Raw genomic sequence first — 14,581 nt, forward strand, 5'->3', positions numbered from 1 at the left:
CTGTTAACCCATCCACATGTCTAGGAATAGACCCCCGCTAACATTGGTCATCTGTTAACCCATCCACACGTCCAGGAATAGACCCCACTAACATTGGTCATCTGTTAACTCATCCACACGTCCAGGAATAGACCCCACTAACATTGGTCATCTGTTAACCCATCCACACGTCCAGGAATAGACCCCACTAACATTGGTCATCTGTTAACCCATCCACACGTCCAGGAATAGACCCCACTAAAAATGGTCATCTGTTAACCCATCCACACGTCCAGGAATAAACCCCACTAACATTGGTCATTTGTTAACTCACCAATACGTCCAGGAATAGACCCCACTAACATTGGTCATCTGTTAACCCATCCACACATCCAGGAATAGACCCCACTAACATTGGTCATCTGTTAACCCATCCACACATCCAGGAATAGACCCCACTAACATTGGTCATCTGTTAACTCACCAATACGTCCAGGAATAGACCCCACTAACATTGGTCATCTGTTAACCCATCCACACATCCAGGAATAGACCCCACTAACATTAGTCATCTGTTAACCCATCCACACATCCAGGATTAGACCCCACTAACATTGGTCATCTGTTAACTCACCAATACGTCCAGGAATAGACCCCACTAACATTGGTCATCTGTTAACCCATACACACATCCAGGAATAGACCCCACTAACATTGGTCATCTGTTAACTCACCAATACGTCCAGGAATAGACCCCACTAACATTGGTCATCTGTTAACCCATCCACACATCCAGGAATAGACCCCACTAACATTGGTCATCTGTTAACTCACCAAAAAGTCCAGGAATAGACCCCACTAACATTGGTCATCTGTTAACCCATCCACACATCCAGGAATAGACCCCACTAACATTGGTCATCTGTTAACTCACCAATACGTCCAGGAATAGACCCCACTAACATTGGTCATCTGTTAACCCATCCACACGTCCAGGAATAGACCCCACTAAAAATGGTCATCTGTTAACCCATTCACACGTCCAGGAATAGACCCCACTAACATTGGTCATCTGTTAACTCATCCACACGTTCAGGAATAGACCCCACTAACATTAGTCATCTGTTAACCCATCCACACGTCCAGGAATAGACCCCACTAACATTGGTCATCTGTTAACCCATCCACACATCCAGGAATAGACCCCACTAACATTGGTCATTTGTTAACTCACCAATACGACCAGGAATAGACCCCACTAACATTGGTCATCTGTTAACCCATCCACACATCCAGGAATAGACCCCACTAACATTGGTCATCTGTTAACTCACCAATACGTCCAGGAATAGACCCCACTAACATTGGTCATCTGTTAACCCATCCACACGTCCAGGAATAGACCCCACTAAAAATGGTCATCTGTTAACCCATCCACACGTCCAGGAATAGACCCCACTAACATTGGTCATCTGTTAACCCACCAATACGTCCAGGAATAGACCCACTAACATTGGTCATCTGTTAACCCATCCACACGTCCAGGAATAGACCCCACTAAAAATGGTCATCTGTTAACCCATCCACACGTCCAGGAATAGACCACACTAACATTGGTCATCTGTTAACCCATCCACACATCCAGGAATAGACCCCACTAACATTGGTCATCTGTTAACTCATCAACACGTCAAGGAATAGACCCCACTAACATTGGTCATTTGTTAACTCACCAACACGTCCAGGAATAGACCCCACTAACATTGGTCATCTGTTAACCCATCCACACATCCAGGAATAGAGCCCACTAACATTGGTCATCTGTTAACCCATCCACACGTCCAGGAATAGACCCCACTAACATTGGTGATCTGTTAACCCACCCACACGTCCAGGAATAGACCCCACTAACATTGGTCATCTGTTAACCCATCCACACGTCCAGGAATAGACCCCACTAACATTGGTCATCTGTTAACCCATCCACACGTCCAGGAATAGACCCCACTAACATTGGTCATCTGTTAACCCATCCACACGTCCAGGACTAGACCCCACTAACATTAGTCATCTGTTAACCCATCCACACGTCTAGGAATAGACCCCACTAACATTGGTCATCTGTTAACCCATCCACACGTCTAGGAATAGACCCCACTAACATTGGTCATCTGTTAACTCATCCACACGTCCAGGAATAGACCCCACTAACATTGGTCATTTGTTAACTCACCAATACGTCCAGGAATAGACCCCACTAACATTGGTCATCTGTTAACTCACCAATACGTCCAGGAATAGACCCCACTAACATTGGTCATCTGTTAACTCACCAATACGTACAGGAATAGACCCCACTAACATTGGTCATTTGTTAACCCATCCACACGTCTAGGAATAGACCCCACTAACATTGGTCATTTGTTAACTCATCCACACGTCCAGGAATAGACCCCACTAACATTGGTCATCTGTTAACCCATCCACATGTCTAGGAATAGACCCCCGCTAACATTGGTCATCTGTTAACCCATCCACACGTCCAGGAATAGACCCCACTAACATTGGTCATCTGTTAACTCATCCACACGTCCAGGAATAGACCCCACTAACATTGGTCATCTGTTGACCCATCCACACGTCCAGGAATAGACCCCACTAACATTGGTCATCTGTTAACCCATCCACACGTCCAGGAATAGACCCCACTAAAAATGGTCATCTGTTAACCCATCCACACGTCCAGGAATAGACCTTACTAACATTGGTCATCTGTTAATTCACGTCCAGGAATAGACCCCACTAACATTGGTCATCTGTTAATTCACGTCCAGGAATAGACTCCACTAACATTGGTCATCTGTTAACCCATCCACACGTCCAGGAATAGACTCCACTAACATTGGTCATCTGTTAATTCACGTCCAGGACTAGACCTCACTAACATTGGTCATCTGTTAATTCACGTCCAGGAATAGACACCACTAACATTGTTCATCTGTTAATTCACGTCCAGGAATAGACCTCACTAACATTGGTCGTCTGTTAATTCACGTCCAGGACTACACCTCACTAACATTGGTCATCTGTTAATTCACGTCCAGGAATAGACCCCACTAACATTGGTCATCTAATAATTCGCTTCCAGGAATAGACTCCACTAACATTGGTCATCTGTTAATTCACGTCCAGGAATAGACTCCACTAACATTGGTCATCTGTTAACCCATCCACACGTCCAGGAATAGACTCCACTAACATTGGTCATCTGTTATTTCACGTCCAGGAATAGACCCCACTGACATTGGTCATCTGTTAACCCATCCACACGTCCAGGACTAGACCCCACTAACATTGGTCATCTGTTAACTCATCAACACGTCCAGGACTAGACCCCACTAACATCTTTCATCTGTTAACTCATCCACACGTCCAGGAATAGACCCCACTAACATTGGTCATCTGTTAACCCATCCACACGTCCAGGAATAGACCCCACTGACATTGGTCATCTGTTAACCCATCCACACATCCAGGAATAGACCCCACTAACATTGGTCATCTGTTAACCCATCCACACGTCCAGGAATAGACCCCACTAACATTGGTCATCTGTTAAATCATCCACACGTCCAGGAATAGACCCCACTAACATTGGTCATCTGTTAACCCATCCACACGTCCAGGAATAGACCCCACTAACATTGGTCATCTGTTAACCCATCCACACGTCCAGGAATAGACCCAACTAACATTGGTCATCTGTTAACCCATCCACACGTCCGGGAATAGACCCCACTAACATTGGTCATTTGTTAACTCACCAATACGTCCAGGAATAGACCCTACTAACATTGGTCATTTGTTAACTCACCAACACGTCCAGGAATAGACCCCACTAACATTGGTCATCTGTTAACCCATCCACACGTCCAGGAATAGACCCCACTAACATTGGTCATCTGTTAACCCATCCACACGTCCAGGAATAGACCCCACTAACATTGGTCATTTGTTAACTCACCAATACGTCCAGGAATAGCCCCTACTAACATTGGTCATTTGTTAACTCACCAACACGTCCAGGAATAGACCCCACTAACATTGGTCATTTGTTAACCCATCCACACATCCAGGAATAGAGCCCATTAACATTGGTCATCTGTTAACCCATCCACACGTCCAGGAATAGACCCCACTAACATCGGTCATCTGTTAACCCATCCACACGTCCAGGAATAGACCCCACTAACATTGGTCATCTGTTAACTCACCAATACGTCCAGGAATAGACCCCACTAACATTGGTCATCTGTTAACCCATCCACACATCCAGGAATAGACCCCACTAACATTGGTCATCTGTTAACTCACCAATAAGTCCAGGAATAGACCCCACTAACATTGGTCATCTGTTAACCCATCCACACATCCAGGAATAGACCCCACTAACATTGGTCATCTGTTAACTCACCAATACGTCCAGGAATAGACCCCACTAACATTGGTCATCTGTTAACCCATCCACACGTCCAGGAATAGACCCCACTAAAAATGGTCATCTGTTAACCCATTCACACGTCCAGGAATAGACCCCACTAACATTGGTCATCTGTTAACTCATCCACACGTCCAGGAATAGACCCCACTAACATTAGTCATCTGTTAACCCATCCACGCGTCCAGGAATAGACCCCACTAACATTGGTCATCTGTTAACCCATCCACACATCCAGGAATAGACCCCACTAACATTGGTCATTTGTTAACTCACCAATACGACCAGGAATAGACCCCACTAACATTGGTCATCTGTTAACCCATCCACACATCCAGGAATAGACCCCACTAACATTGGTCATCTGTTAACTCACCAATACGTCCAGGAATAGACCCCACTAACATTGGTCATCTGTTAACCCATCCACACGTCCAGGAATAGACCCCACTAAAAATGGTCATCTGTTAACCCATCCACACGTGCAGGAATAGACCCCACTAACATTGGTCATCTGTTAACCCACCAATACGTCCAGGAATAGACCCACTAACATTGGTCATCTGTTAACCCATCCACACGTCCAGGAATAGACCCCACTAAAAATGGTCATCTGTTAACCCATCCACACGTCCAGGAATAGACCACACTAACATTGGTCATCTGTTAACCCATCCACACATCCAGGAATAGACCCCACTAACATTGGTCATCTGTTAACTCATCAACACGTCAAGGAATAGACCCCACTAACATTGGTCATTTGTTAACTCACCAATACGTCCAGGAATAGACTCCACTAACATTGGTCATCTGTTAACCCATCCACACGTCCAGGAATAGACCCCACTAAAAATGGTCATCTGTTAACTCATCCACACGTCCAGGAATAGACCCCACTAACATTGGTCATTTGTTAACTCACCAATACATCCAGGAATAGACCACACTAACATTGGTCATCTGTTAACCCATCCACACATCCAGGAATAGACCCCACTAACATTGGTCATCTGTTAACTCACCAATACGTCCAGGAATAGACCCCACTAACATTGGTCATCTGTTAACCCATCCACACGTCCAGGAATAGACCCCACTAACATTGGTCATTTGTTAACTCACCAATACGTCCAGGAATAGACCCCACTAACATTGGTCATCTGTTAACCCATCCACACATCCAGGAATAGACCCCACTAACATTGGTCATCTGTTAACCCATCCACACATCCAGGAATAGACCCCACTAACATTGGTCATCTGTTAACCCATCCACACGTCCAGGAATAGACCCCACTAACATTGGTCATTTGTTAACTCACCAATACGTCCAGGAATAGACCCCACTAACATTGGTCATCTGTTAACCCATCCACACGTCCAGGAATAGACCCCACTAAAAATGGTCATCTGTTAACCCATCCACACGTCTAGGAATAGATCCCACTAACATTGGTCATCTGTTAACTCATCCACATGTCCAGGACTAGACCCCACTAACATTAGTCATCTATTAACCCATCCACACGTCCAGGAATAGACCCCACTAACATTGGTCATTTGTTAACTCACCAATACGTCCAGGAATAGACCCCACTAACATTGGTCATCTGTTAACCCATCCACACATCCAGGAATAGACCCCACTAACATTGGTCATCTGTTAACTCATCAATACGTCCATGAATAGACCCCACTAACATTGGTCATCTGTTAACCCATCCACACGTCCAGGAATAGACCCCACTAACATTGGTCATTTGTTAACTCACCAATACGTCCAGGAATAGACCCCACTAACATTGGTCATCTGTTAACCTATCCACACGTCCAGGAATAGACCCCACTAACATTGGTCATTTGTTAACTCACCAATACGTCCAGGAATAGACCCTACTAACATTGGTCATCTGTTAACCCATCCACACATCCAGGAATAGACCCCACTAACATTGGTCATCTGTTAACTCACCAATACGTCCAGGAATAGACCCCACTAACATTGGTCATCTGTTAACCCATCCACACATCCAGGAATAGACCCCACTAACATTGGTCATTTGTTAACTCATCAATACGTCCAGGAATAGACCCCACTAACATTGGTCATCTGTTAACCCATCCACACGTCCAGGAATAGACCCCACTAAAAATGGTCATCTGTTAACTCATCAACACGTCAAGGAATAGACCCTATTAACATGCCGAAAACTAGAGAAGAAATGGCACCGCGAACAGACACCGGAGAACCACGCAGCCCACAAGAAAGCCATGTGCCAACACCATCACCTCATCAGATCCGCCAAACGGACCTCCTTCAAAGTCCGCCTCAACAACAATGCACACAACAGCAAAGAGCTCTTCAATATCGTGAAGGATCTCTCCAACCCCAGCTCCAACACCAACGACATACCACCATCGCAAGACCCATGCAACTCACTTGCCACCTTTTTCCATCGCAAGATCGCAGACATCCACAACAGCTTTGACAACCAGACCACCCCAACAGCCAACAACACCTCAGACCCCACGGTCACCACCCACAGCGACCCCCTGATCACCTGGACTAACATCAACAACAACGACACCATCAAAATCATGAACACCATCCACTTCGGCTCCCTGTCAGATCCTTGCCCACACCACATATTCAAAAAAGCCAGCGCCACCATCGCACTCCATCTCTGCAAGGCCTTCAACATCTCCTTTGAGACGAGACCTTCCCGGAGAGCCAGAAGCACGCCGAGATCAACGCCTTGCTCAAAAAACCCAAGGCAGATCCGAGGGACCTCAAGAACTTCCGGCCAATCTCCCTGCTCCCGTTCCCGGCAAAGGTCATAGAGAAAACCGTCAACAAACAGCTGACCCACTACCTCGAGGAGAACAACATCCTGGACCCGTCCCAGTCCGGGTTCTGCAGCAACCACATCACCGAAACTGCCCTGATCACCACCACCGTTGTCATCAGGGCCCTGCTGGACAATGGCAAAACGGTGGCCCTCATCCCCCTGGACCTATTAGCAGCCTTCAACACAGTCTGCAACTGCACCCTACGGACACGTCTCCTCAACGCAGAGATCCAAGACAAGGCTCTTGAATGGACCACCTCCTTCCTCTCCGGCAGAACCCAGAGTGTCCACCTTCCCCCTTTCCGCTCCTAAGCCTTCAAAATCATCTGCGTCGTACCTCAAGGATCATCCCTCAGCCCGACATTGTTCAACATCTTCATGGCCTCGCTCGCCCACGTCACCAGACTGCACAACCTCAACATCATCTCCTATTCCTACGACACACAGCTGATCCTCTCCCTCACCAAGGACCCCCTCACCGCCAAAACCAACCTCCACAAAAGAATGAAAGCCATCGCCAAATAGATGAAGAGCAGCCATCTGAAACTAAACTCAGACAAGATGGAGGTCATCATCCCCGGCTCCACCCCCTCAGCCTGGGACGACTCCTGGTGGCCGACCACCCTGGGAGCAGCACCGACACCCACTGACCACACACGGAACCTTGGGTTCATCCTTGCCTCAACGCTCTCCCTGACCAAGCAAGTCAACGCCGTCTCATCCTCCTGCTTCAACACCCTCCGCATGCTCCACAAGATCTACAGGTGGATCCCCACCGACACAAGAAGAACGGTCACCTACGCCCTCATCAGCAGCACTTTAAAAGTGTTTTGGAGCACACACAAATGTATAATAAAATTACAGTTATCGAACACAGAATGTACAATAATCAGTTGGGCTCTTGTTTTTCTCTTCTGTTAATATCATCAGATCCTCCAATCCCTTATGCCAACGCGTTTCGCCGTGATAGGGGTAAACCTACGTCTTCCTCAGGGCTGGAAGTAATACCAGGTGCCCAATTGTAATATAAATCTTAAGCGCATTACATTTGTGCCATAGAGCCCACATTGTTGACAACCCTGTGCAAAGGGCTTTTCAATCCTACAGCGTGTGTCACACATTTCCACAAAAGTCGAACACATATTCAATATCTTTAGTTAGAGATGTAATCAAAATTGCATTCAATACAGAACATTATGTTCATTACTTATTCCTATCATTGACATATTATTTAAATGTTTATATCATTACATGCACATTATTTCCATCCAGTTCATAGTGGTCCTGTGACCAAATTTATAAGTCTCTAGCTACAGCCAAAGTGTGTTTTTATATCTATGTAACCCATGTGAATAAAAGAATAGCAGTGTCTTACGACACAGATACCTTAGGGCTTCTTTAAATGTGCTCCTGTCAAGCCAAAATAAAATCTCTTATTATTCTTTACGACGCGAGGCAACGGTCTTTCACTGCATTTGATTTGATCATAAACTACTATATTTCATAATATAACTCTTACCGCCATAAAGGTAATCCTCCATACTAAATCCTTTGTTCCTTCCATGAATATTTGCTTAATGAATTGAAGTAAAATTATCCCAGAACCTAAATAAACATATGATATTCTATTTAGCATACCATGTCACAGTTCCTCACTCCCAGATTAAGTTAGTGAAATTATCCTATGCCACCCTTCCCTTACCTTCCAATAGTGAAGTTTACACGTAACTTGATCCCAAGTCAGCTCTGTCCATATATCATAAGCTCTACTTCCACGTGTATTCTCAACTGCCGATGGCGTGTAGCATTAATCTTCTAAAACATGAACCCATGGAATACCACATTGTTTAAACTAACCTCGTAGGTTGAAAAAATGCAAAAAATGCAACAAAAAACAGCTTGTCAACACTCATAGCCAATATCCCTACCGTTTGTTTCCAGCTCCACATTTATCCAAAGCTCAATGCTGCCGCCTGACAACACGGACTACAAGTCCCTCCAAATCCTAGTGGAAAGAGTAAATACAGAGAAGTAGGTTACCCACTAAATAACTCCTATGTTATTCCTGAGGTAAAGATTGTGTATAAGCATGAGATCCTCCCGTACCTTAACCGCTGTTCACATCCACCCGAGTACAGGCGAGGACAGACAGGCTTCCGGGTTTGCGGCAAAGTAGCGTGTGTTGAAAGTAAAAGAGGACTCTCACATTCCCCCGAATTGTCAGCGCCATCTTGGTGTGGTGTGCCTATGTCCTTGTAATGGCAATAGATATGTGCACAACATTTTGAAAAACAATTCCGACATCTGTGAATATCTATGCATGTATATCAAATGACCATCTTTTCAGCCAGCACGCCACCTCAAGTATTCTCTTCGCTTGCCAATCTTTTTGAAAAATTATGGAACGCAATTCTATACAGGCCATGCCTCGAACATGAATAAAGATCCATATTGTAATACACCTTCAAAATTAAATATTGGTGAAGCCCAATACTCCCCAAAATAAATATACCATTCGTTCGCCGGTTATTTCGGCATCCTTATCTTAGCACAAGAAATTCTATATACTGCTTTCACTCGAGGGTGAATACATTTTCATTTAAACCAGTGTTACATTAGTGCCCACGTTTAGTCATCATGACCGCTCAGTGTGCTTCTAACTGCATCCTGAGATCCCATAACTATTCAGTCACCCAAAAAATATTGTAGTTCCTGATCAAAATTCAGGCCGTCCACTACAGCCCTCAAACGCATGATCCACCTCGCCTCAGGCCTTCGTACCTTGAGCTCTTTATTTCCACTTCGTGGGTCTGATTTGATGTGCTCAATACCAAAATATTTAAAACTTTTACTGTGTTCCTGGACTGCACAGCTGTGTACATGCTCTGCAATTGGGTACCTTATGTCATTTTCTTTGATCGCTCTTAAATACACACTCATACGCTCTTTTAGCATTTGTATTGTGCTTCCCACATATATTTTAGTACATTTACATTCAATGATATAAATTACATATTTGGTGCTACAAGTCATATTTGTTAGTATATCGTACACTTGACCATCATTAACCTGAAACTGCTTGGTCTTATCCTTGGCACACCTGCACATCCCACTTGATTTACCCCCCACCATATTATTATGGCGGGGGTATCGGGACAAATGCAAAGTGCGTCCGCCACTTTTCTGCCAGTCGACAATAGTTCCGATTGCCGGCAGGGTGGAGCTGGGGCATAATATGTAAGGATGGGCGTAGTGGGCGTAGTGGGGCTACGCAAAGCTTCGTGAAGTGGGCAGGAAGCTATGCCCACCCACGCGCTTCACGTAGTCCCATTACACGCTGCCCTCCTCCCTCCCGCCCTCTTCTACATCCCTAGTTTTGATTTTAAATGGTGTAAAAATAAATGAAAATCACTTACCTGATATGCGGCGTCACAGGGCTCCCTCTTCTGTTTCACGACGACTTCTTCCAACCAAATGCGCATACGTGGTTACCCGCGCTTGCGCATTTCCTGTGAGAAATGCGCATGCACGGGCGCATATCAGGTAAGTGATTTTCATTTATTTTTACACTATTTTAAATCAAAATTAGGGATGTAGAAGAGGGCAGGAGGGAGGCGTGTGGTGGGCAACTTCGCTCCGTCAACGGGGTGTGCGTAGTTTGCCTACTACGCCTACTTTGGGAATTGCGAAGTAGACAACACAACGTGCACTCTGTGGGTGGAGCGAAGCACTCTGCCCAGGGTTAATAATATGGTGGCTGTGCCTAGAAGACACCACCATTCATAATATGATGCCTGGTTTAAAAGGCCTTTCCATGGCGGTGATTCCGCCATGGAAAAGCTGGCGGGATGTGCTTTGTGGGCCCATTGCAGGGCCCCCAGGGAGGTGGAGGGGTGGGGGTGCACCTGGGGGGTACCCATGGTACCCCCCTGGCATTCCCTTGCACAAGGTGGCAGGCACCGCGGGGTGCCTGCCATGTTGTGCATGGGAATCCACAAAATGTCAATTTGGCATTGCAGCGGATGCTGCTTTAAGCAGCACCCTCTGCAATGTCAAATAAGCAGACTACAACCGCCAGAGTGGTGGTCGCATCCTAATCAGCGGTGCAGGACCGCCACTCGTATGGCAGCCGGTCCCAGCACCGCGAGGATGTCGGGCGGACTGAAGTCTGCCCGCCATCCTATGAGCCCCTTGGTTAGTGGAAGCCATACAAGATGTCATTTAGTAACTAGAGAAATATGAGTGACATAGTAGGTGTCTAATCTATGATAAAAACTAATGGCATTCCACCAAGACCTGAAAGTGGTGTTATCAGCTTGTTTCCAATTTAATGTAATTTAATGAAATGCCACAGCCAATAGTAAATTGATTAGTTTATAGCCTGGTGTTAAATGGGACCACTGAGGTGCCAAACTACCTAAGAAATATTAGTAAAGGAGAAAGGAATAGCAAAATTAAAACTCTTAATAATTGTGCCCTCAATATTCTGTTATATCAATTTCCTTCTTTTAATAATCATTGTGCACATGCTTTAAAATCTGCTCAAAAACAGTCTCTTCTGCAGGGGGGTGTACAGCTGCAGTTCATGACTCCAGTAAAACTTTTTCGAGTCTTGCTTTGCATTATGGAACCTCTAGTTCTGGGTATGATTAACCTTGCTTGAGGCTCCAAGGACATGATGGCATCTAATTATAGCTATGCAAGAAGAATGACACAAGTATAAAACTAAAGAGGCTAACTAGTACCACAAACGCACAGGTGCTCACCTGAGATGTGAGAGACCACTCACTTAAATTCCACAAAGAACAATAGGCATTCAAATTTCAATTTCAATGTCACTTTAGGGGATGTCCGGAGAAAAGCGAGGGTGCTTTTCCACGTTGCACATGTAGAACCAAAAGCCCAGGTATGCAGCTCTCTTTGCAAGTACCTGAGAATGAGGAATCTGCTTGTCTGTGTGCCCTATGGATCATACCCTACCAGGTTCTTGGTAAGCAAATCATGTTTTAGGCTCACACAAAGTTTATATACATGTTTTAGTATTTCACTTTTTTTTTTCCTTTGGATTGATGTGGTGTTTTCACACATTTCTTAACAGCTAGAAATCACTGTTTGGTTATATTTCATTTATAAAGTTATATATAGCGTAAACATGACCAGTGAGGGTATCAGAGCATTTTACAAATGATCGAAAGAAGCAAGAAGAAGAGCAAACAAAAACTGTTCACTGACAAAATATTGACCTCCCAAAATATCTCCATACAAAAATATCAATGTCAGAAATAATGACATGCTATAGTTATCATGGAAATTATAAAAATATTTGTTGTCACTACTATTGTTGTATAAAGTACAGTTTTAAAAATATATATATATTGAAAAAGCAAACATCAATTATATTAAATAATAACACAACAGAAATAAAAATAAAATAGACATGTTTTTTAAAAAAACAATAACGATTTTAAATATGTTCAAAAAGTAAAACACACACACATATATATATATATATATATATATATATATATATATATGAATATATATATATATATATATATATATATATATATATATATATATATATATATATATATATATATATATATTACCTACTGGCGGTCGCCAGTAGGTAGTTATAGTTAGGATAATTTTCAATGTTAAATCTCAACATTCTATTTTGAATAACTTTGGCGCCGGTTGACGAATCTGCCTGAAATTTTCAGGAAAATGGTCTCATGGCGGTCCGGTCCTTCCCTGAAAGTTTGGGGGGGATTCGTCAAGCGGGGGCCGAGATAAAAGGGGGGTCCCAAAACGCGTTTTCCCCATGTTAATTTCCATAGGGCGGTCGATTTCACTTTTAGCCCGAACGGCTGAATGGATTTCCACCAAACTTGGCAAAATTGTAGGGACTGGTAGCCCGATGTGCCTTTGCTATGTCTCAAGATATGTGCTCCAGTGGATTTTGAGTAATTAAGGTTCAAAAAAATATATATATCTATAGCAGCGCTCCAGTAAGCGCACCGGTACGCGCACCGGGCGCGTCACGCGACTTGCGCGGAGAAAGCTGATTGGCTCTGGGGTGTCTGTAAACATTCTAAACAGTCCGGAGCGGCCGCCATCTTGTGTCTCGGTAGGATCGAGACACAAGAGGTGGCCAAAACAAAGGGGGAAATGACCATAAGGGGGCAGAGTAGACCCCCCTTGACCCCCTAGGTTTGATGTGGGGGCCATAAAAGGGCCCCACGGGGCAAAAAAAAAAAAAAAAAAATTTTGATTTTCGCGGGGTGAGCGCCCGGTACGCGCACCGGTAAGCGTACCGGGGAGTGTACCATGGGGAAAAAGAATGACAGTTTTAAAAGTAGCTGATTAGAAAAAAAAATGTTTAGTTGTTTTTTTTATATATACACATACATATATATAAATGCATATGCACATATATATATGCATATATGTCTATATGTGTGCGTGTAGAGAGAGGTAGAGAGGTAGAGGTGTAGAGGTAGAGAGGTAGAGAGGTAGAGAGTAGAGAGTGAGTAATAGAGAGTAGAGAGTGAGTAGTAGAGAGTAGTAGAGAGCAGTAGAGAGAGTAGCAGAGTGAGTAGTAGAGAGTAGTAGAGTGAATAGTAGAGTGGTAGTAGAGAGTAGTAGAGAGTGAGTAGTAGAGACTGAGTAGTAGAGAGTAGTAGAGAGTAAGTAGTAGAGTGAGTAGTAGAGAGCAGTAGAGAGTGAGTAGTAGAGAGTGGGAGAGAGTAAGTAGTAGAGAGTAGTGGAGAATATTCCAAAGTTTGGCACAGCACCACTTTCACAATGAGTCCAATCAAATCATATCACTTAGAGTACTTATTGAAGCGCTGAATCTTGGTGTATATTCAAATGCTTTTATTTTCCTTAAGTTTATGTACCACAGCCAGCCGAAACGTTTCGTTCTGTACAACAGAACTTCTTCAGGGCGTTCTTATTTCCTTCAAGTTATGTCGGTATCCCGTTGTCATATAACTAGATATTTCTTCCAAATGTTAGACGAGACATAAGTATATTCTTATTAAAAGTGACTAGGTATCAATTTTACCCACACAATTCGGGCAGACTTGAGTAATTTATAGCATCCTCAAAGTCAGTCTTTCAAAAATTCCAAAGTATAGGACATGATAATCCAAATCCAAATGTTTCTCAAGAAAAGTCATTTACAATCGTTCGGAATATCGGTGTTTGGGCAGATATGATCCAGGGACCCCCAGTATGCAAGGGGAAT

This window comes from Lissotriton vulgaris, chromosome 7 (genome assembly GCF_964263255.1).
Source record: "Lissotriton vulgaris chromosome 7, aLisVul1.2, whole genome shotgun sequence".
Lineage (NCBI taxonomy): Eukaryota > Metazoa > Chordata > Amphibia > Caudata > Salamandridae > Lissotriton > Lissotriton vulgaris.